At 40.8% G+C, this 22,629-nt stretch overlaps 1 non-coding gene across 1 annotated transcript; it reads right to left on the bottom strand.

Moving 5' to 3' along the window:
- Positions 1 to 1,342: 1,342 nt before the first annotated feature.
- On the bottom strand, positions 1,343 to 1,417 carry Trnah-gug (transfer RNA histidin (anticodon GUG)). The gene has a single exon. It is a non-coding gene; the product is annotated as a tRNA-His (tRNA).
- Positions 1,418 to 22,629: the final 21,212 nt, after the last annotated feature.

A 22,629-nucleotide genomic window follows, 5' to 3' on the forward strand; every position in this document is an offset into this window, starting at 1 on the left:
AAGAGGATGGACAAGTGTAGTGTAGACAGTCTTTGGTTAGCCTGCCCCACAACATTTTCTGTGTCTTCCTTCCAATTTAAGTTGTTCGTAATTGTAATTCCTAGATATTTAGTTGACTGATTTATTGTGTAATCGATTTAATTTAATTTATTTTAATGGATTCCTTGTAGCACACATGTGGATGACCTCACACTTTTTGTTATTGAGAAAATTGCCAGTTTTGCACCATAAAGATATCTTATCTAAATCATTTTGCAATTTGTTTTGATCTTCTCATGACTTGACTAGTCAATAAATAACAGCATCATCTGCAAACAACTTAAGACGGCTGCTCAGATTGTCTCCTAAATCGTTTATATAGATACGGAACAACAAAGAGCCTATGACACTACCTTTGAATCCAAGCTGCATTTGGTCTACACTTACATGGTTAATTTGAAAGAGTGGAAACAGTCTCCCAAGAAGGCGTCTAGTGAATATTTATCTGCTTTTTTGAATAGGTATATTTTTCGTTTATTTTTGGAGGATTTGGGGGTTACAATATTGAGTCTCCCTACAACAACCCTGTGTTCACTAATCCCTGTATCCTTTTTTATGTTATTAGCTCAGGATTATTTGTCGCTAAGGTATCAAGTGTATTTTCGCAACTGTTTACTGTTCGCTTGGGATCATAAACTAACTGTTCGAAATAATTTTCTGAGAATGCATTTAGTATAATTTCGGATGATGGTTTATCCTTACCTCCTGATTTAAACATGTATTTTTGCCAACATATTGAGGATAAATTAAAGTTTAAAGTCACCAACAACTATAATTGTATGAGTCGGGTACATGTTTGAAATTAAACTCAAGTTTTCTTTGAACGTGTCAACAACTGTATCATCTGAATTGGGAGGTTGGTAAAAGGATCCAATTATTATTTTATTTCTGTTGCCAAGAATGACCTCTGCCCGTACTAACTCACAGGGACTAACTAATATGAGATTTTCACTCTTCAGCAGAGTGTGCGCTGATATGAAACTTCCTGGCAGGTTAAAACTGTGTGCCGCACCGAGACTCAAACTTGGGACTTATGCCTTTCGCGGGCAAGTGTTCTAACAACAGAGCTATGCAAGCATGACTCGCAACCCATCCCCACAGCTTCAATTCTGCCAATACCTCATCTCCTACCTTCCAAACTTCACAGAAGCTCTTCTGTGAACCTTTCAGAACTATAACTCCTGGCAGGAAGGATATTGTGGAGATGTGGCTTAGCCACTACCTGGGGCATGTTTCCAGAATGAGATTTTCACTCTGCAGTGGAGTGTGTGCTGATATGAAACTTCCTGGCAGATTAAAACTGTGTCTCGGACCGAGACTTGAACTCAGGACCTTTGCCTTTCACAGGCAAATGCTCTACCAACTGAGCTACCCAAGCACAACTCACAACCCACCCCCACAGCACTTCCTCACAAAAGGCAAAGGTCTCAAGTTTGAATATCAATCTGGCACGCAGTTTTAATCTGCCAGGAAGGAAGTTTCAGGAACTATCTAGTTCAATTTCATAATAATATAAACTACTTCTAACAGAACATGCCACCACCAATTGTGTATAGCCTATCCTTTTGGAACACCATTAGGTTCTTCACAAAAATTTCAGCTGAACTTATCTCTATCATTAGTCAGCTTTTGGTGCCTGTAACGATTTGAGCATAGTGATTTGTATTAGCACTTGGAGTACTGGTACTTTCCCAACACAGCTACGAAAATTTACAACAGTTATACTGATGGTTTCTGTATCTACATTCTTCCTTTGTTCGGCCTGCACCCTTTGAGACTGAAGCCCTTTTTGTGTTTTCGCAAGACCCTCCAACCTAAAAAACCAACCAATCCACACCACACATCCTGTGCTACACATGTAGGCACCTCATGCATGCATTGATGCATTGACCTATTCAACGGAACCCAAAATCCTAAACACCCTCTGGCACAGGTTGAGGAATCTGCAGCCTACGTGATCGCAGAACCATCTGAGCCTCTGATTCAGACCCTCCACTTGGCTCTGTACCAGAGGTCCGTAATCAGTCCTGTCAACTATGCTGCAAATGGTGAGCTCTGATGTCATCTCACAAGCAAAACTGGCACCCTTTACCACCTCTGTTAGATGCTCAACAACAGAGACAATTTCTTCAGATACAATGCAACACACATAATTGGTACTGAAGTGAGCCACAACCTGCAGTTGGCTGCACCCTGTGCTCCTCATGGCATCCAGAAGGACCCGTTACATGTCTGGAATGACTCCACTTGGTATGCACACAGAGTGCACATTGGCTTTTGTCCCCTTCTTGGCAGCCATGTCTCTAAGGGACCCCAAAACCTGCCTAACAGTGGAGCTCCCAACTACCAATAATCCCACCCTCAGTGATTGCACAGATCTTGCAGGCTGAGAGGTTTCCTTTGAAACAGGACAGGGGACTGCATCTGACTGAGCAACAGTGTCAGCCTCACACAGCACCTGGAACCTGTTTGTCAATCTAACTGGGGAGATCTTACGTGCAATCCCCTGGGACTTCTTTTGCTGTCTGCCACATCCTGAGATGACCTCCCATTCGACCACGGGTGAGGGGTGAACCTCAGTGCAAGCAGTAACTGGGCTGGCCACCGGTGGGGACTGATTGGAGGATGCAAACATGCTGGACCTCTGTTGGATCCCCACAACCAGCCCACAACAGTGATTCCCATCCACTGCAGCTGGAAGCTGTGTAACAGAAGCCTTGACAGCCTGGAGGTGAGAGCAAAGTGTAGCCAACTTGGTTCACATCTGAACACAAGTCACAGTCCCTACCCATACTAAAGACCACGGAAAACTACGCTACTAAGACAAACAGACTATCAATACATGCTGCGTAACTCTACTGTAGACCCTGACAAAAATACAATAACTGTATCTAATAAATTATATTAATATGCAGAGATTCAAAAACCGAACTATCAAAGCACTCGGGTGAGATTAAATAACTCACTTCTTTTTAGAAACTTGTAATATGTAACAAAATTGGTTTCCTTTCCAATTCAAACAAAAACATGAGAAGGTGTCTACAAGATATTAAATTAATATGCAGAAACTCAAGAAAATAAACTATCAGAGCACACAGATGAAATTATACAATTTGCCCCTGGTTAGGAACTCTTAAAAGTCACAACATTGATTACTTCCTTGTAGCTGCTTCTGCCTTGGCCGGCTGCTGCTGCTGCCTGACTGGTTGACTAATGCCAGCAAGCGGGCATTAGCTTTCAAAACAAATGAACATATGTCTATCGACTCATGCTATGGAACTCTACTGTATACCCTGATCCAAGTTTGCATTGCCCTTTGTACTTTGGTAATCACTGTTGCTGCCAACTGCCTCATGGTCACTGATATTAGTTTTTTTGTGACATCCTCAGAAAAGTCATATCTTTTTCTTGCCTTTATATGCAATATATTAATATCATCAGAGGGATCACAAACTATCTGTTCTAAGTAGTTTTCGGAGCAGGCATCTAATGATGTTTCACAACCTGTCTTGTAATGCACACCACTAACAAAATTGGAACTATTCCAATTATTTGTTGGATGATGAAAGTCTCCTCCAACTATGATTGGGAAACTTACTCACTAGTGAACAGAGGTTTTCTCTACAGTTTTGGGCTACATCTGGGGACAAGTCTTGTGGCTGATGGAAGGATTCATAAGTTTATGCTCATCCGTAATACTGAGTCTTCCCCCAAGAATCTAACATGCAGCTTCAATTTCCATCTTCACGGATGTGAATTTGTTGCGTGCTACAACAGTACACCACCTCCACTTCCCATAAGCTTAGTCTTTTGATATAAGTTTAAATTTTCCCAAAAAAGTCACTGCTCTCATATTATCAATAGCATGCAATGCTCAAAGATGACTGAATAAATTGGAAAAAGAAATAGCTGGCAGTTTCTGCTACATTAAAATTTAGTTCATGTACCCAATGTGATATTTTTAGCCATTTTATCCCAATAAAAGTTTTTATAGCTGTTTGGTTGGTAATACACTGGCTAATGAACTGTGATCAGTGTTGAAGACATTTAATCACATATACTCGAAATACATGTTATATAACATCAGTATCATAAAGTTTTCCCAGACACCCTATTATACTTATATCAAGAGTAAGCAGTAATAGTACAAAAACTGTGAGATCTTATTACCATTTTACATCAAGCTAGCGTTCTCTACCATAAATCAAATGTGAGGAGAGTTGAGAATATCAGCAATGGTACAATACAAAGACAGATATGAGACATATTTTTTATATTTATTGCATGGAACCAGTGTAACATTGTCATCTTGCCATGAAATATTCCTTGCATCAAGTGAATAAAAATGAAATATTTAGACAGGGACAATAATAGTGGTAATATGACTGCAATATGTGTTAATTCATAGTTACTAATGAAGGCAGGTATGAGAAAGAAGGCATGTGTGTTCTGTTGATAGTAACCAAATATGTATTTGCTGGGTTGATATACAAAAACCCAGTCAGACTTAATCTTACCTTAAACCAATACAGATTGTGATTCATTTGTATAATCAGATTGGTTGTATCAGCTGTGACTACCTGTTACAAGATGTATATATCATAATTTCCATTTATTTTGATGTCAGTAGTGTAAATAGGTTTTAATTATTAGTGTAGAGCACAGAAAGAGTATTCCCAAAGAAAATTTGTCAGGCTGACATTGAAACTGGGCAACATGTCACTATAGTTGGATTAAAATAACTCTCGTTGATGTATGGTTGTTTGAGCTTCACATGCTCACTGTGTTGCTTGTTCTGTAGGCGTATGCAGAGTGTCCTGACAAGTGTGGCCTTGTGTGCTTCGGAAATACTGCTTGCTGCTTCTGCCACAATCTGTCAACCATTGAAGTATTTTATTTAAACTACAATTGCCTTCAGTCTTTATGGAAACCTGTTGAAAATGCTTTCTGAAGAGTAAAACTCCTTTTTCTCAACAACAGATAGGGATATGATTCCAAACTACAGGTACAATGAGGTGATAAAAGTCATGGGCTAGCGATATGCACATACACAGATGGTAGCAGTATCATTTATACAAGGTATAAAAGGGCAGTGCATTGGTGGGCTAGGGGCATGGGACTTTCCTTTTTGCAAATTGTTAGAGAATTCAATATTCTGAGATCAGCAGTGTCAAGAGAGTGCTGAGTACACCAAATTTTGGTCATTACCTCACACCATGGACAATGCAGTGTCCAATTGCCTTCACTTAACAACCGAGAGCAGCATAGTTGCGTAAAATTGTCAGTGGAAACAGCATTGCATAAAATAACCCCAGAAATCAGTGTGGGATGAATGACAAATGTGTCCATTAGGACGAAGTGGCGAACTTTCGCAATGGGCTATAGAGCAGATGACTAACACATATGCCATTGCTAACAGCACAGATTATATAATGGTAAGAGAGAGATTTAGGAATCAGGTTTTAAATTGTAGGACATTTCCAGGGGCAGATGTGGACTCTGACCACAATCTATTGGTTATGACCTGTAGATTAAAACTGAAGAAACTGCAAAAAGGTGGGAATTTAAGGACATGGGATCTGGATAAGCTGAAAGAACCAGTGGTTGTACAGAGTTTCAAGGAAAGCATAAGGGAACAATTGACAGGAATGGGGGAAAGAAACACAGTAGAAGAAGAATGGGTAGCTCTGAGGGATGAAGTAGTGAAGGCAGCAGAGGATAAAGGAGGTAAAAAGACGAGGGCTGCTAGAAATCCTTGGGTAACAGAAGAAATATTTAATTTAATTGATGAAAGGAGAAAATATAAAAATGCTGTAAATAAAGCAGGTAAAAAGGAATACAAACGTCTCAAAAATGAGATCGACAGGAAGTGCAAAATGGCTAAGCAGGGATAGCTAGAGGACAAATGTTAGGATGTAGAAGCTTATCTCACTAGCGGTAAGATAGATACTGCCTACAGGAAAATTAAAGAGACCTTTGGAGAGAAGAGAACCACGTGTATGAATATCAAGAGCTCAGATGGCAACCCAGTTCTAAGCAAAGAAGGGAAGGCAGAAAGGTGGAAGGAGTATATAGAAGGTTTATACAAGGGCGATGTACTTGAGGACAATATTATGGAAATGGAAGAGGATGTAGATGAAGACGAAATGGGAGATAAGATACTGCGTGAAGAGATTGACAGAGCACTGAAAGACCTGAGTCGAAACAAGGCCCCCGGAGTAGACAGCATTCCATTAGAACTACTGACGGCCTTGGGAGAGCCAGTCATAACAAAACTCTACCAGCTGGTGAGCAAGATGTATGAGACAGGCAAAATACCCTCAGACTTCAAGAAGAATATAATAATTCCAATCCCAAAGAAAGCAGGTGCTGACAGATGTGAAAGTTACCGAACTATCATTTTAATAAGTCACAGCTGCAAAATACTAACGTGAATTCTTTACAGACAAATGGAAAAACTGGTAGATGTGGACCTCGGGGAGGATCAGTTTAGATTCCGTAGAAATGTTGGAACACGTGAGGCAATACTGACCTAACGACTTATATTAGAAGAAAGATTAAGAAAAGGCAAACCTACGTTTCTAGCAATTGTAGACTTAGAGAAAGCTTTTGACAATGTTGACTGGAATACTCTCTTTCAAATTCTGAAGGTGGCAGGGGTAAAATACAGGGAGCAAAAGGCTATTTACAATTTGTACAGAAACCAGATGGCAGTCATAAGAGTCGAGGGGCATGAAAGGGAAGCAGTGGTTGGGAAAGGAGTAAGACAGGGTTGTAGCCTCTCCCCGATGTTATTCAACCTGTATATTGAGCAAGCAGTGAAGGAAACAAAAGAAAAATTCGGAATAGGTATTAAAATTCATGGAGAAGAAGTAAAAACTTTGAGGTTCGCCGATGACATTGTAATTCTGTCAGAGACGGCAAAGGACTTGGAAGAGCAGTTGAACGGAATGGACAGTATCTCGAAAGGAGGATATAAGATGAACATCAACAAAAGCAAAACGAGGATAATGGAATGTAGTCAAATTAAATCGGGTGATGCTGAGGGAATTAGGGGGGTTAGGAAATGAGACACTTAAAGTAGTAAAGGAGTTTTGCTATTTAGGAAGTAAAATAACTGATGATGGTCGAAGTAGAGAGGATATAAAATGTAGACTGGCAATGGCAAGGAAAGTGTTTCTGAAGAGGAGAAATTTGTTAACATCGAATATAGATTTATGTATCAGGAAGTTGTTTCTGAAAGTATTTGTTTGGAGTGTAACCATGTATGGAAGGGAACATGGACGATAACTAGTTTGGACAAGAAGAGAATAGAAGCTTTCGAAATGTGGTGCTACAGAAGAATGCTGAAGATTAGATGAGTAGGTCACATAACTAATGAGGAAGTATTGAATAGGATTGGGGAGAAGAGAAGTTTGTGGCACAACTTGACCAGAAGAAGGGATCGGTTGGTAGGACATGTTCTGAGGCATCAAGGGATCACCAATTTAGTATTGGATGGCAGTGTGGAGGGTAAAAATCGTAGAGGGAGACCAAGAGATGAATACACTAAGCAGATTCAGAAGGATGTAGGTTGCAGTAGGTACTGGGAAATGAAGAAGCTTGCACAGGATAGAGTAGCATGGAGAGCTGCATCAAACTAGTCTCAGGACTGAAGACGACGACAACAACAACAACAACAACAACAACAACAACCTGTCCAATAAAAAGAGCTAACATTTCAAGCTCTGACCTAATGAATGGCTGTTTAGTTTTTCCTGATGAGATCCTTCAGTGTAGTCCCCGCTTGGAGATCAGAACATTGGACTATTTTTTGCAAGAAGATGGCATCATCGTTAAGGCATATAGTAGAGCTGCATGTTCTCGATAAAAACAACTGTAGTATCCACTGCTTTCAGCAGTTCGCAGCACCAACACAGCAAATACTGATCAACTGTTACAAGGCTACATCAGGCAATCATCCAGATGTTGCCCCTACAACTGCTGAAAAGGCTGATGCCCTCCTCAGAAAACACAGGTTTGTTGGCCTCTTCACAGATACCGTTCTCTTGTTGCTGCATCTACACCATCGCTATCCATATCACCAAAGCAAGCAAGCAAGCCACCCCACCTTGCCAAGATCCACAATTGCTCTTTGAGAATAACATTGACATGCACATCGTAGAGGGAGACCAAGAGATACACTAAGCAGATTCAGAAAGATGTAGGTTGCAGTAGGTACTGGGAGATGATGAAGCTTGCACAGGATAGAGTAGCATGGATTGCTGCATCAAACTAGTCTCAGGACTGAAGACAACAACAACATCAACAACAACAACAACAACAACACGACATCACCTGCAGCGCCTCTCCTGTCGGTTGGACACTAGATGACTGGAAAAATGTGGCCTGGTCAGACAAGTCCAGATTTCAGTTTGTAATAGCTGATGGTAGGGTTCGAGTGTGCTGCAGACCCTACCAAGCCACGGATCCAAGTTGTCAACAAGACACTGTGCAGACTGGTGGTGACTCCATAATGGTGTGAGTTGCGTTTACGTGGAATGGACTGTGTTCTCTGCTTCAACTGAACTGAACATTGAGTGGAAATGGCTATGTTCAGCTACTTGGAGACTATTTGCAACCATTCATGTACTTCATGTTCCTAAGCATATCACTGGGCCACAATCGTTTGCAATTGCAGAATAATTTGGACAGTCAAGTGAATGATTTGGTCACCCAGATCGTCCGGCATGAATCCTGTCAAACACTTATGGGACATAATTGAGAGATCAGTTCACGCACTGTCAACATTTTAGCAGTTATGGACCACTGTAGAGGCAGCTGGCTCAGTATTTCTGCAGGTGACTTCCAACAAGTTATTGAGCCTATGCCACATCGACTTGCTGTACTATGCTGGACAAAAGGAGGTCCAACACAATATGAATCTACACCCCAGTGCCTGGCCTGAAACAGAGAGACAGTGCCTCAGATGGCACCATTGGCAATGGCCACATGAGGTGGAGGAGCTTGTTGGGCTGACAGCCATAGAGCAGTTACACCAGCCTCTTCTTCTTTCCTATTGGAGTCAACCTGTATGAACCCAACTGGAAACTTGGGAAGTGAATTGTGGTCCACTATCCGACACCACCGTTAGAGGAAGACCTCCAATAGTGAAGATTTTACTGGACACAGTATCTTTAGCTTCTGCACTCATGCTCGACAGCTGACTATGTACGGAAGGTGTGAAAACGTATTGATGTTGATCAGACGGGTAATATCCAGGAAGGACCCTGTAAAGTCAATATGAACGTGCTCACCTGCTCCCATGCAGGGGAGGGCGTTGGCCAGGAAGAGAACATCTGGTGGGACACCACCTGCTGTTCTTCACACTGAGAACAGCTGTGAGCAAAATGCTAAACCTGCCAGCCTATGCAGTACACAAGATGCTGGGAGAAATTCCCCAGTGACCCTCGTGCATGTGCTGCAGCATTGTTGGGAGCAAAGGTTCAGGCAGGACCATCTGATGAGACCGCCAATCAGTATTGAGGAGGGTAATACTTTGTGCTGGTGTCAAAGGTGAAAACAGTGGCGTAACAGGTTGGAGTCCTGGCCGGAAATGCAGTCAGACCAGCCATGTTGGATGTCCCACCATACCTGTCGTAAGATGGTGTCTTTTGCCATTGGTGCAGCCACAGGGGTTGTCATGATAGAAAAGCATCCACCACCTGTTGAGCAACTTTGTCCAAATGGAAACATGATATGTGCTCTTGATCAAACATCTGGTCGTGTCCCATCGAGAGACGGGAAAGGGCGTCCACTTTAGTATGTTGTTTGGTAGTGCAGAAGTGAATTTCCTAGTAGTACCAGCTGAGAAAAAGTACCCAGCAGTGGAGGCAATAGGGAGCCCTCTCAGGTAGCTTTGCAGCTGGACCAAAGAGGGAGAGTAATGGTTTACGATCCATAATGAGGTGAAACTTCATTCCGTAAAGGAACATATGCAATTTCTTTAGCACAAAATTAATCTCAAGGGCCTTCTTTTTGATCTGCAAATACCTCTTTTGTGCAGCATTGAGTGTTGTTGAAGGATAGCAATTGGATGTTCTGAGTGGTCTGTGTCTCTATGTGCCAGGACAGTACCTTCTGTTCGGAGGCATCAGCTGCCATCAACAACTGTTTACCTTGTTGAAGTGTGTCAAGGCATGGAGCCAATATAAGGGCCTGCTGTAAAGCCTGCTCACACATTGGACAAAACAAAAGGGGTGCCCTTTGTCAGCAGATTATTTAGCAGGTGTGCAATCAGTGCCACACTTGGGATGAATTTGCTGTAATATGTGATCGTTCCCAAGAAAGACTGAAGTTCCTTGACAGTCCTGACCAAGGAAGTGCGACGGTTCCTTTGACTGGCTTCTGTGTGGGTTGAGTACCATTGTGGAAAATAAAATGTCCTAGGTAATTCCACTAATGGTTGGGAAAAAAACTGATTTTTCTAGATTGCATTTGAGGCACATGGACTGGAGGATGTGAAACAGCTGCTGCGAGTTTTCTAAGTGTTCTGCTACTGTAAACCCCATCACCACAGTGTAATTTATGCATCCTGGGACATACTGCAGTAGTTGTTCAAGGAATCTTTGAAAAATGGCAAGGGCCCTGGCAACCCTGAAAACTAAACATTTGAACCTACACAACCCATGTAGCATGTTTAGTATGAGGACTTCCTGCGATTCTTCATCCAGAGGTAATTGTAAGTAAGCTTCACAGAAGTCAATTTTTGAAAAATGCTCTCCTCCCATGAGTGCAGAGAAGAGTTCATCAGGTTAACACAGGCACAGTTTACCTGGTGACTTTTTATAACTGACGCTGTCCGCCACTCACTCATAGATACAGGTTCACTGACATCCAAGGCTGTCAACCTGTCCAGTCCGTTTTTGACAGTGTTCCACAATGTGAGGAGCATGGGTTGCACACAGAAGAAGTGGGGGCATGCTGATTTCTTTAGTGATGTGCACCATGAAGTTCCTTGCTTTGCCATGACCACCAGAGAAGATCTCAGAGTATTTCTTATTGAGGCCGAATGGTAAATGACATCAAAGCCGAGAAGATTCTCTGTATTCATGCTGTGAACCAGAAGGAAGGTGAGGTAGCATACAATCAGTATGTATGACACCGCAATCAAGATTTGTCTTTTAAGCGGAATGCTTTGTTTTTTATATGTTACCAAGTGCTGAACTGTGGATTTCAGGGAGGCACTCCCAGCTAGATATAAGTTTGGTAGTTTAACAGGGATGCAGAGGTGCCTGTATCAACCTGTGACTGAACTTGTTTGTCACACAAAGTGAGTGTGATGAACAGTTCCTGAGGTGACACTCCCAAGTTGGAGGAGTCCAACAAAATCACATTAATTTTCAGTTGGACCTGATATTGCATGTGTTGTTTACCTCAAGCATAAAAGACTGACACGAGATGTGCTCCCAACTGCCATGTCTCACACCATGCCCATCTATCAGGGCAGTTGCCTCTCACATGTTTTCAAACATTTTGAGCACGACGAAAACGAATGCCAGTTGGGGTGCTGAGATTACTTTCCTTGTGTACAAGACTGAACTATAGGATAGCAGTGTTTGTTCTCTGCAGTTGTCACATTAGCTGTCTCAGCTGGTTGGATTCCTGTTCTGGTTGTGAAATGACGGCCGCCACCTCAACCCCAAAATCCTACTGATGGCCTATGGCCTGGGAAACTTCGAAGCACTGACCCACTTCCTTGTTCTGAGCCTCCACCCCCAAATAGTAGTGTCCTGAATCACCACTTTGGCATAAGATTCCTTATGTACAGGGTCACAAAACAGTATTTACTACTTGGTCCCTGCAGTTCAGCTTCCTATGCGAGATATGATTGGTCAAATTGTTTACGACACTAATAAAATTCCACTCCGGATGCAATGATAGGGCTGTAGCTGTGGAGGTAAGTAGATAACAAAGCACACATTACATCAAAGGTGAGGTGCACAGGTTTCATGAGAGGGGCCAATATGCACAAAAGCTGGTATGTACTAGGCAAGATCCATGGCACGAAAAGGGATTTTATCTCATCTGGATCAGTTACCTGGAATGCAGTGAAATGCTGTTGTCATATGATGGGAATGACAGTGGATTCATAGCTGCCTACTGGGAGAGCAATGTGGAGAACAAGGTCTCCTGATATTTCTGTCTGTCTAACTGATGTTGCAGGAAATGTTAGAGCACAACTTTCATCGATTTACCTGGTGAGGTAGCCTGGAGTGCCGGGTTCATGCTTGGAAAATGAACACAGACAATGCCCACAAGTTTTGTTGTAACATACAATATGAGAACACTTCTAGAACAGGTATATTTCTGATAACAAGCACCAGGGATAATGAGTACAATGGAGTGCCATGTGGCAAGGCTGTACAAATAGCTCAATGACAAAATGAGCCAAAGCAGAATGGGGACAAGCAATGAGTGGTGATTATCTACATAGATGCATATGAAAGGGGTGTAGATGTTGTGTAGTGTCACCTGGCTGCTGTCTCTCCTAGTGGCCACTTTTGGAAATGTTGGCCAGTGCCTGATACATAGCTGGTAGTCCAATGGGTTACCACAGATTTCCTCTAATTAATTCTTTGTTTGTTTTTTGTTATTTAGATGGAAAGTGAAGGTTCAGCACGTGCACTTCTGAAAAAAGAGGCATGAGTACTAACATTGGCCAATCTAACTGATCAGTACTTCAGTTTCAGACTATGTGATGGGCTAGGAAACGTAATTATGACATAAAATTGGGAAATGATGTGAAGATTAGCTTTGAGACAATCATTTTTCCATTATTACCACTAAATTGAGTGCTGTGTGACAATTTTCTTTGATGACTACCTGATGGAAAGCTTAACTTTGCTTTCGTGTGCTTGATATTTTTTCCCAGGGTGTTACTTCCATAAGGAAAGCAAACACTTTGCTCTAATTTGGCTTTGCATATTGGCACATGTCAGTTGGCAAGTAGTTATATGCATGTGATATAATTGGGGATGACTTATGTTACATGTGAAATGGTAAAGTCTATTATTCACTGCTGATGCGAACAGTTGGCTGAAATTTTCATATTTTGGAGGCAACTCTGGGTTTTTCAGAATCAAGTAAGCTTGTCATAGTACTCTTAATATATGGCACACTAGAAACCTGCTATTATAGAAACAGCTTTGAAAGCAAAAAGGAAGATCCAGCTTATTTACCCTGGGCTAATGAGTACTTTGCAGATCAGAGCACACTTTGTATAATGCTTGTAAAGTCTAAACCAGTGATGGTCAACCTGGTCCCTACCACCCCACTACTGGGTGTTCCACCTTTTGTAGTGGGCAGTAGCAGGAGAGATTTTAAAATCTTTTTCATTAAATTCTCGTAAAATTTTGACAAAGCATTTGTGAAGTAATCATTATGATATACATTAACTAGCTGTAACTCTCATTTTAAAAAATTGTGAACTAAAGTTATTTACCTCCTTTATAAATCAACATGATGGGCTGTTAGAAAAGTTTACTTTTAATAGAGACACAAAAATGGGCAGCAGGTAAAAAAGGTTGACTACCCCTGGTCTAAATCAACACCAAACTTGTTATGGCAGTTTAGGAATGTTGGTGACCCAACATTAACTATTGAACTTTGCTGGATGTTAGAGATCTTATTGTCCTCTAGTGATATTCTTAGAATTCTCTATGGTAGTCTGTTTCTACAGAAGAATGCTGACGATTAGATGGGTATATCACATAACTAATGAGGAGGTATTGAATAGAATTCGGGAGAAGAGAAGCTTGTGGCACAACTTGACTAGAAGAAGGGATCGGTTGGTAGGACATGTTCTGAGACATCGAGGGATCACCAATTTAGTATTGGAGGGCAGCGTGGAGGGTAAAAATTGTAGAGGGAGACCAAGAGATGAATACACTAAGCAGATTCAGAAGGATGGAGGTTGCAGTAGGTACTGGGAGATGAAGAAGCTTGCACAGGATAGATTAGCATGGAGAGCTGCATCAAACCAGTCTCAGGATTGAAGACCACAACAACAACAACAACAACAACAACAACAACAGTCTGTTTCTGCCACTTGTATGAATATCAAGAGCTCATATGGAAACCCAGTTCTAAGCAAAGAAGAAAAAGCAGAAAGGTGGAAAGAGTATATAGAGCGTCTGTACAAGGGTGATGTCCTTGAGGATAATATTATGAAAATGGAAGAGGATGTAGATGTGGTACACAAAAAAAGGTCCGAACGCTGTTGCAGAGGCAACGGAAAAAGCATGCAAAGTTCAGAAGAACGTGAAATCCCAAAGATGGGCTAAAATTTACAGACGCGCGAAATTTGGCACATACTTCGATGCGAGATGCCTTTAATAGGTTCCACAACGAAACATTGTCTCGAAATTTGGTAGAAAATCCGAAGAAATTCTGGTCGTATGTAAAGTACACAAGCGGCAAGACGCAGTCAATACCTTCGCTGCGCAGTGCCGATGGTACTGTTATCGACGGCTGTGCCGCTAAAGCGGAGTTATTGAACGCAGTTTTCCGAAATTCCTTCACCAGGGAAAACGAATGGAATATTCCAGAATTTGAAACACGAACATCTGCTAGCATGAGTCTCTTAGAAGTAGATACCTTAGGGGTTGCGAAGCAACTCAAATCGCTTGATACGGGCAAGTCTTCAGGTCCAGATTGTATACCGATTAGGTTCCTTTCAGATTACGCTGATACTATAGCTCCCTACTTAGCACTCATATACAACCGCTCGCTCACTGATAGATCTGTCCCTACAGATTGGAAAATTGCGCAGGTCGCACCAGTGTTCAAGAAGGGTAGTAGGAGTAATCCATTTAACTACAGACCTATATCATTGACATCGGTTTGCAGTAGGGTTTTGGAGCATATACTGTATTCAAACATTATGAATCACCTCGAAGGGAACGATCTATTGACACGTAATCAGCATGGCTTCAGAAAACATCGCTCTTGTGCAACGCAGCTAGCTCTTTATTCGCACGAAGTAATGGCCGCTATCGACAGGGGATCTCAAGTTGATTCCGTATTTCTAGATTTCCGGAAAGCTTTTGGCACCGTTCCTCACAAGCGACTTCTAATCAAGCTGCGGACCTATGGGGTCTCGTCTCAGTTGTGCGACTGGATTCGTGATTACCTGTCAGGGAGGTCGCAGTTCGTAGTAATAGATGGCAAATCATCGAGTAAAACTGAAGTGATATCAGGTGTTCCCCAGGGAAGCGTCCTGGGACCTCTACTGTTCCTGATCTATATAAATGACGTGGGTGACAATCCGAGCAGTTCTCTTAGACTGTTCGCAGATGATGCTGTAATTTACCGTCTAGTAAGGTCATCCGAAGACCAGTATCAGTTGCAAAGTGATTTAGAAAAGATTGCTGTATGGTGTGTCAGGTGGCAGTTGACGCTAAATAATGAAAAGTGTGAGATGATCCACATGAGTTCCAAAAGAAATCCGTTGGAATTCGATTACTCGATAAATAGTACAATTATCAAGGCTGTCAATTCAACTAAGTACCTGGGTGTTAAAATTACGAACAACTTCAGTTGGAAGGACCACATAGATAATATTGTGGGGAGGGGAGCCAAAGGTTGTGTTTCATTGGCAGGACACTTAGAAGATGCAACAAGTCAACTAAAGAGACAGCTTACACTACACTCGTTCGTCTTCTGTTAGAATATTGCTGCGCGGTGTGGGATCCTTACCAGATGGGATTGACGGAGGACATCGAAAGGGTGCAAAAAAGGGCAGCTCGTTTTGTATTATCACGTTATAGGGGAGAGAGTGTGGCAGATATGATACACGAGTTGGGATGGAAGTCATTACAGCATAGACGTTTTTCGTCGCGGCGAGACCTTTTTACGAAATTTCAGTCACCAACTTTCTCTTCCAAATGCGAAAATATTTTGTTGAGCCCAACCTACATAGGTAGGAATGATCATCAAAATAAAATAAGAGAAATCAGAGCTCGAACAGAAAGGTTTAGGTGTTCGTTTTTCCCCCTCGGTGTTCGGGAGTGGAATAGTAGAGAGATAGTATGATTGTGGTTCGATGAACCCTCTGACAAGCACTTAAATGTGAATTGCAGAGTAGTCATGTAGATGCAGATGTAGATGTAGATGAATATGAAGATGAAATGGGAGATATGATACTGTGTGAAGAGTCTGACAGAGCTCTGAAAGACCTAAGTCAAAATAAGGCCCCGGGAGTAGACAACATTCCATTAGAACTACTGATAGCCTTGGGAGAGCCAGCCCTGACAAAACTCTACCATCTGGCGAGCAAGGTGTATGAGACAGGCGAAATAGCCTCAGACTTCAAGAAGAATATAATAATTCCAATCCCAAAGAAATCAGGTGTTGACAGATGTGGAAATTACCGAACTATCGGTTTAATAAGCCATGGCTGCAAAATACTAACATGAATTCTTTACAGATGAATGGAAAAACTAGTAGAAGCCGACCTCGGGGAAGATCAGTTTGGATTCCATAGAAATATTGGAACACGTAAGGGAATACTGACCACACAACTTATCTTAGAAAATAGATTAAGGAAAGGCAAACCTATGTTTCTAGCATTTGTAGACTAAGAGAAAGCTTTTGACAATGTTGACTGGAACACTCTCTTTCAAATTCTGAAGGTGGCAGCAGTAAAATACAGGGAGCAAAAGGCTATTTACAATTTGTACAGAAACCAGATTTCAGTTACAAGAGTTGAGGGGCATGAAAGGGAAGCAGTGGTTGGGGAGGGAGTGAGACAGGTTTGTAGCCTATCCCCGATGTTATTCAGTCTGTATATTGAGCATGCAGTAAAGGAAACAAAAGAAAAATTCGGAGTAGGAATTAAAACCCATGGACAAGAAATAAAAACTTTGAGGTTCACTGATGACATTGTAATTCTGTCAGAGACAGCAAAGGACCTGGAAGAGCAGCTGAACAGAATGGACAGTGTCTTGAAAGGAGAATATAAGATGGACATCAACAAAAGCAAAATGAGGATAATGGAATGTAGTTGAATTAAATCTGGTGATGCTGAGGCTATTAGATTAGTAAGTGAGACACTTAAAGTAGTAAATGAATTTTGCTATTTGGGGGGCAAAATAACTGATGATGTTTATGTTTGAAGTAGAGAGGATATAAAATGTAGACTGGCAATGGCGAGGAAAGCGTTTCTGAAGAAGATAAATTTGTTAACATCGAGTATAGATTTAAGTGTCAGGATGTCGTTTCTGAAAGTATTTGTATGGAGTGTGGCCATGTATAGAAGTGAAACATGGACGATAAATAGTTTGTACAAGAAGAGAATAGAAGCTTTCGAAATGTGGTGCTACAGAAGAATGCTGAAGATTAGGTGGGTAGATCACATAACTACTGAGGAGGTATTGAATAGAATTAGGGAGAAGAGAAATTTGTGGCACACTTTGACTAGAAGAAGGATTCGGTTGGTAGGACATGTTCTGAGGCATCAAGGGACGATCAATTTAGTATTGGAGGGCAGCGTGGAAGGTAAAAGTTGTAGAGGGAGACCAAGAGGTGAATACACTAAGCAGATTCAGAAGGATGTAGGTTGCAGTAGGTACTGGGAGGTGAAGAAGCTTTCAGAGAATAGAGTAGCATGGAGAGCTGCATCAAATCAGTCTCTGGGCTGAAGACCACCACAACAACAACAACATCAATAGTCTGTTTACACTAGACTCACATTCGGGAGGACGACGGTTCAATACCGCATCCGACCATCCTGATTTAGGTTTTCTGTGATTTCCCTAAATCGCTCCAGGCAAATGCCAGGATGGTTCCTTTCAAAGGGCACGGCCAACTTCCTTCCCCGTCCTTCTCTAACCCGATGAGACCGATGACCTTGCTGTCTGGTCTCTTTCCCCGAAACAACCAACCAAGTCCGTTTCTGATGTGTAAAAATTCTGTGCTGGAAGTACTAATGTCACCACAGAGTGCCAATTTCTAGAAACACTTGGCAGAGTGATGAGTTGTACACATTTAAGGAGATTTATTCAATCAGTCAGTGTATCATTTATATCCCTCTACTTACTTCAGCTGCATTGGCCCAGAAGATGGTTCCATTAGGCAATGGAGAGGGGAAGTTTGTGGGGAAAAATCAACATCATGATGTTCAAGTTGACACAGGGTGAGTTACATGCGAGGGCCTAACATGCTTTACTAATCTTCTTGATTTGTTTTTAGGTGTGATGACTACATTATGGCTTTTTAGCCATTTTGACCCCAAAGAATTTTACATTCACTGTTTCACTTGGTGTATATGGCCGTTAATGTATAAATTCCGAAACAGCCAGTATTTGTTTGGAATTATGTAAGATGAGATTTCATGAAATTAAAATCTAAACCATTCACAGCAAACAAGTTGTTGACCTGTTCATTTTATTATTTAGTCTGTTTATGGTATGGTTGAATTGGAGCCCCTTTTCAGTTTACTTGTCCTCAACAAAGAGTATAGCCTTTAAACAGTACTTTAAAGTAATTAGATGATCATTTATTTTGGTTAAGAATATCAGTAATCCCAATACCGAAGTTTGTGGAATTAACATTCTGATTTTAATTTTATTGCTATAGTGCAAATTGTGGATGCAATCCTCTGATCTTTTTTTTTTTTTTGTAATGAAGCTCTACGCAAGTGGGATGTCTTCAACACCATAGTATTTTAGTTTCTCAAGTAGAGTTTTATGTTGGACATTATCGAAGTTTTTCACAAGGACACAGAATACATGAACAGGATTTTTTTTAGCATTTTTGATATCATAAGTTGCTTTCTCTGAAAAGAATCCTGTACAAAACCCAAAATGACATACCAATTACCAAACTACATTGTGATAAATGAGTCAATGTTTTTATAATTGGAGGTGTTTTCCTTTCCAACATTTCTGTAGATGGGTGTCACTAAAGGTAATACATGGGACTCGTTACTTTATTTTTAATTCTGTCAAGAAATACCCCTTTATTATAGTACCAAGTTAATACAAGTTTTTAATACTCTGTAGAAAACTCCTTCACATACTGAAGAATTTTTATTTTTGAAGAAAGGCAAAAAGGAAACCCCATGATCAGGGCCTGACCACAATGTCACCCTCAGTCATTCATCGCTGGCTGCAGTGGGGAGGAACATGAGACCAGCACAGCACTCTCCCAGCTGATGTTGACATTTTGATCTAGGAGCAGCTACCCCTCAATTGAGTAGCTCCTTAATTGGCTTCATGATACTGAGTGCACACCCATCCAATCTCCCACCAAAGAAAAACTCCTGACAATACTGGGAATCAAACCTGGAAGCAGACATTTTTGAGGAACATTATGATATTAACATAGCAGCATTAGTTACATGTGTCTGTATATCACTTTTACAACGATGTGAGACATGCCATGATATTACAGTCTAAGGGGAAGGAGGAACATAATTTATGTATACTGATATTCACATACTTACTTCTTATTTACCAAGGGTGGGACAGGTAGTCAGTCATAGCATTACAATAGAAATATTAGAAATCATCCTGGCATTTGCCTACAGTAATTCAGGAAAACCATGTAAAAACTAAATCAGGATTGTCAGATAAAGACTGGAGCATCAGTCGTTCAAAATCCACACTAGGCATTGAAGCATAATTTAGTATGAATATGATCAGTTTTTGAAAATGTAATGTAACTGGTTAAATAAAAAAGTCAACTTACGAGGCAACAACAGGAGAAGATGCATGTAAAAGGTATTAAAGTTTGCAAGCTTTTGAAGCCAGTGGCTCCTCCTCCTGGCCGAAGGGTGGAAGGGGAAGGAAGAGGGATGAAGGAAAAGGACTGGTAAGGTTTAAGGAAAGTGGTAGAATTTGAAAAAGTCCCACAGGACTCCGGGATGAGAAATCCCCTCCAGTAAGTCTCCCCTGACATAGAGTTCTTGGTGACTTTTCCAAACTCTACTCCTTTTCATAAACCTCACCAGTCCTTTTCCTTCATCCCTCTACCTTCCTCTTCAACCCATCTGCCAGGAGGAGGGCCACTGGCTCCAAAAGCATGGAAACTTTAATAACTTTTATGTGTGTGTTGTCCTGACACTGCTTGGTAAGTAGATATTTTATTCATCCAATTACATTATAATTTAGAATGAGATATAAATAAATAATTGAGCAAGATTTAGTTTTTTTCCAAATTTCTCTGAGTTACCCATTGTTATTCCAAGGAACAGCAGTATCAGACAAATCCATGGTGATATCCAACCTTGTGTAGGATTTCACACAAGTGCCATCTTATTTTCATTTTGTTCTTGTTGTAGCAGTTAATGTAGTCCCTGTGACACACGTGACTTCTTTAGCAACCGTCTCTGTAGTGTAATAGTTTGCACTATTCTGCGAATTGCTTCACTGATTCCTGTTGTTTACACTCCCTCCACTTGGTTCTTCCTTTTCATTGTTTCTCTTCTCTCATGTTTTATTGTGTATTATGTTATTTTAGAGTTCTGGTGATTGCTTTTATCATGAACTTCCTTGTTGGATTTCTCTGTTATTAACCAGGTTTTAAGCTTAAGTCACTGCCTTTTGTGTAGTATGGGACAGTTGCAGGAGCTGTAACTTTGTGTTCAATATCCAATCAGGTATGCACGTCTGTCGTGGAGCTTCAGTGCTTCAGAGAGTTTTGCTGTATTTCTCCTAAAGTTCTTAAATATTGTCTTAGAAAATGAAATGTCTTCAGGTATAATAACATTATTTTACAATTTTCTTCGCTCCTTTCTCATCTCTTAGCAGTCATAGGGCTAATACTTGGGTTGTGAAAGACTGACATTTTCTTCCTCAGTAGAGCCTTATTGAATCTCAATGTTGGGTTAAATATGGTAGTCTCTTCAACATTAATTTGATAAAATAATACCAGGCCATGAAAAATATGTGTTTGTTTTTTAAGGGAGAATTTTGACTAATATTCCACCTACTCTCAGCATATATTTTTTCAGAACTAATTCTTATAAACACTTGATCACCTAGGGTAATTTTGCATTTTTGCTCATGAAATATGTTGAGAGGAAGCTTTTCCTCATGTCTTTTATTTTTACGATTAACATTAGAATAATTTGATGGGGAGGGGGGGGGGGGGGGTTAAAAGGACCAGACTGCTATGGTCATTGGTCAATACGATAGGGCTGGCCAGCATAATTGCTGAAGTTCATCAGTTCATGTTCCTCACACCAGGAGTAAACATCATGTTGAATGACAAACTGAACTGTTATTAGGGATGAAAATCTGTACTGTAAGACTACATTTAATATTTCCATGAGTTGGAGATGGTATTCTGTCCAGAAAGTGTGGTAGTAGGACCAAGACAACATCAAAATTTCCTCGAGTCACATACGGTATTCCGCCCTGCAAAGGTAGCAATAGTACCAAGACAACACCAAAGTATAGCTACCATTATTCCAAAACAGCAAAAAGAACTCAGAAACAGGCTCAACTCTAGTGAGTACTTTATTTCAGAGCTGGATTTCAGCTATTGAACAGGTATTTTCAGTACATTTAAACCAAGTCATATAGACTAACTACGTACACATGTAATTGTTAATTGTATACTAAAATGCGTTATCACAAGCTCAATGACCCAGTTTGAATGCATTGATGATAGCTATTCAGTGGCTGAAATCTAGATCTGCAATAAAATACATATAGGCAACTGATTGCTAACTTCCTTTTCCTTTTTTTGAAATATATCACATTCACTGTGCATAACTGTTCTGATGGAATCAAACTTGGCTTGCCACAAATCCTCTTCCATAGCACCCAGACAGAGACTAGGTTCAGGAGCATTAAATCTCTTTGGGCATTCTTTGTAAATCAGCCTGATGACAGGAACTGCTATGAAGAAGACTCTGTAAGGTATATTATCATTTATGAGCCAAGAAAGGTGGCCCAGTGGTTAAAACACATGACTTGTATTCAGGATGGCAGCTATCCAGATTTAGGTTTTCTGTAATTTCCCCAAATACTTGCAGTGAATGCTGTGATGGTTCTTCTGAAAGAGCCAGCCAATTTCTTCTACCTATATGAGCTTGAGTGCCATGCCTAAGGACCTTGTTATCAATGGGATGTAAAACCCTTATCTTTCTTCCTTTATATTACTTTTATCAGGTCACACGATCTCCCTGTCTTTTGATTATTACACCATATCCACATTTGATTGTCATCTTACACTTGAGAACACATGAGTGTCATTTAGAAAGTAAAGAATGTTTTGTTTTGACATGTGAATGTGCCCACCCACCACCACTGTCAACCTACCAGTGACCTTGGTAATCGTCCGCTTTTGTTTGGTGACAGCTATGATTTGACATGGTTGCTTACTGCTTTTCTGTGCGAGTTTAAAATGTGTGACAAGACAGATGATCCCACCAATTGTGAGGTGAGCAGTGTTATCTGTTTTTTAAATGCACAAAATGTCTGACCCATTGAAATTTATAGCAAGATAACTGAGGTTTATGGTAATGTGATGAATGAAGCATCAGTTCAGAAGTAGTGTATTGTGGTTAATGGTGGATTGAAGAATGTTCATGACGAAGAT

The sequence above is a fragment of the Schistocerca gregaria genome, chromosome 1 (genome assembly GCF_023897955.1).
Source record: "Schistocerca gregaria isolate iqSchGreg1 chromosome 1, iqSchGreg1.2, whole genome shotgun sequence".
Taxonomy (NCBI): Eukaryota; Metazoa; Arthropoda; class Insecta; order Orthoptera; family Acrididae; genus Schistocerca; species Schistocerca gregaria.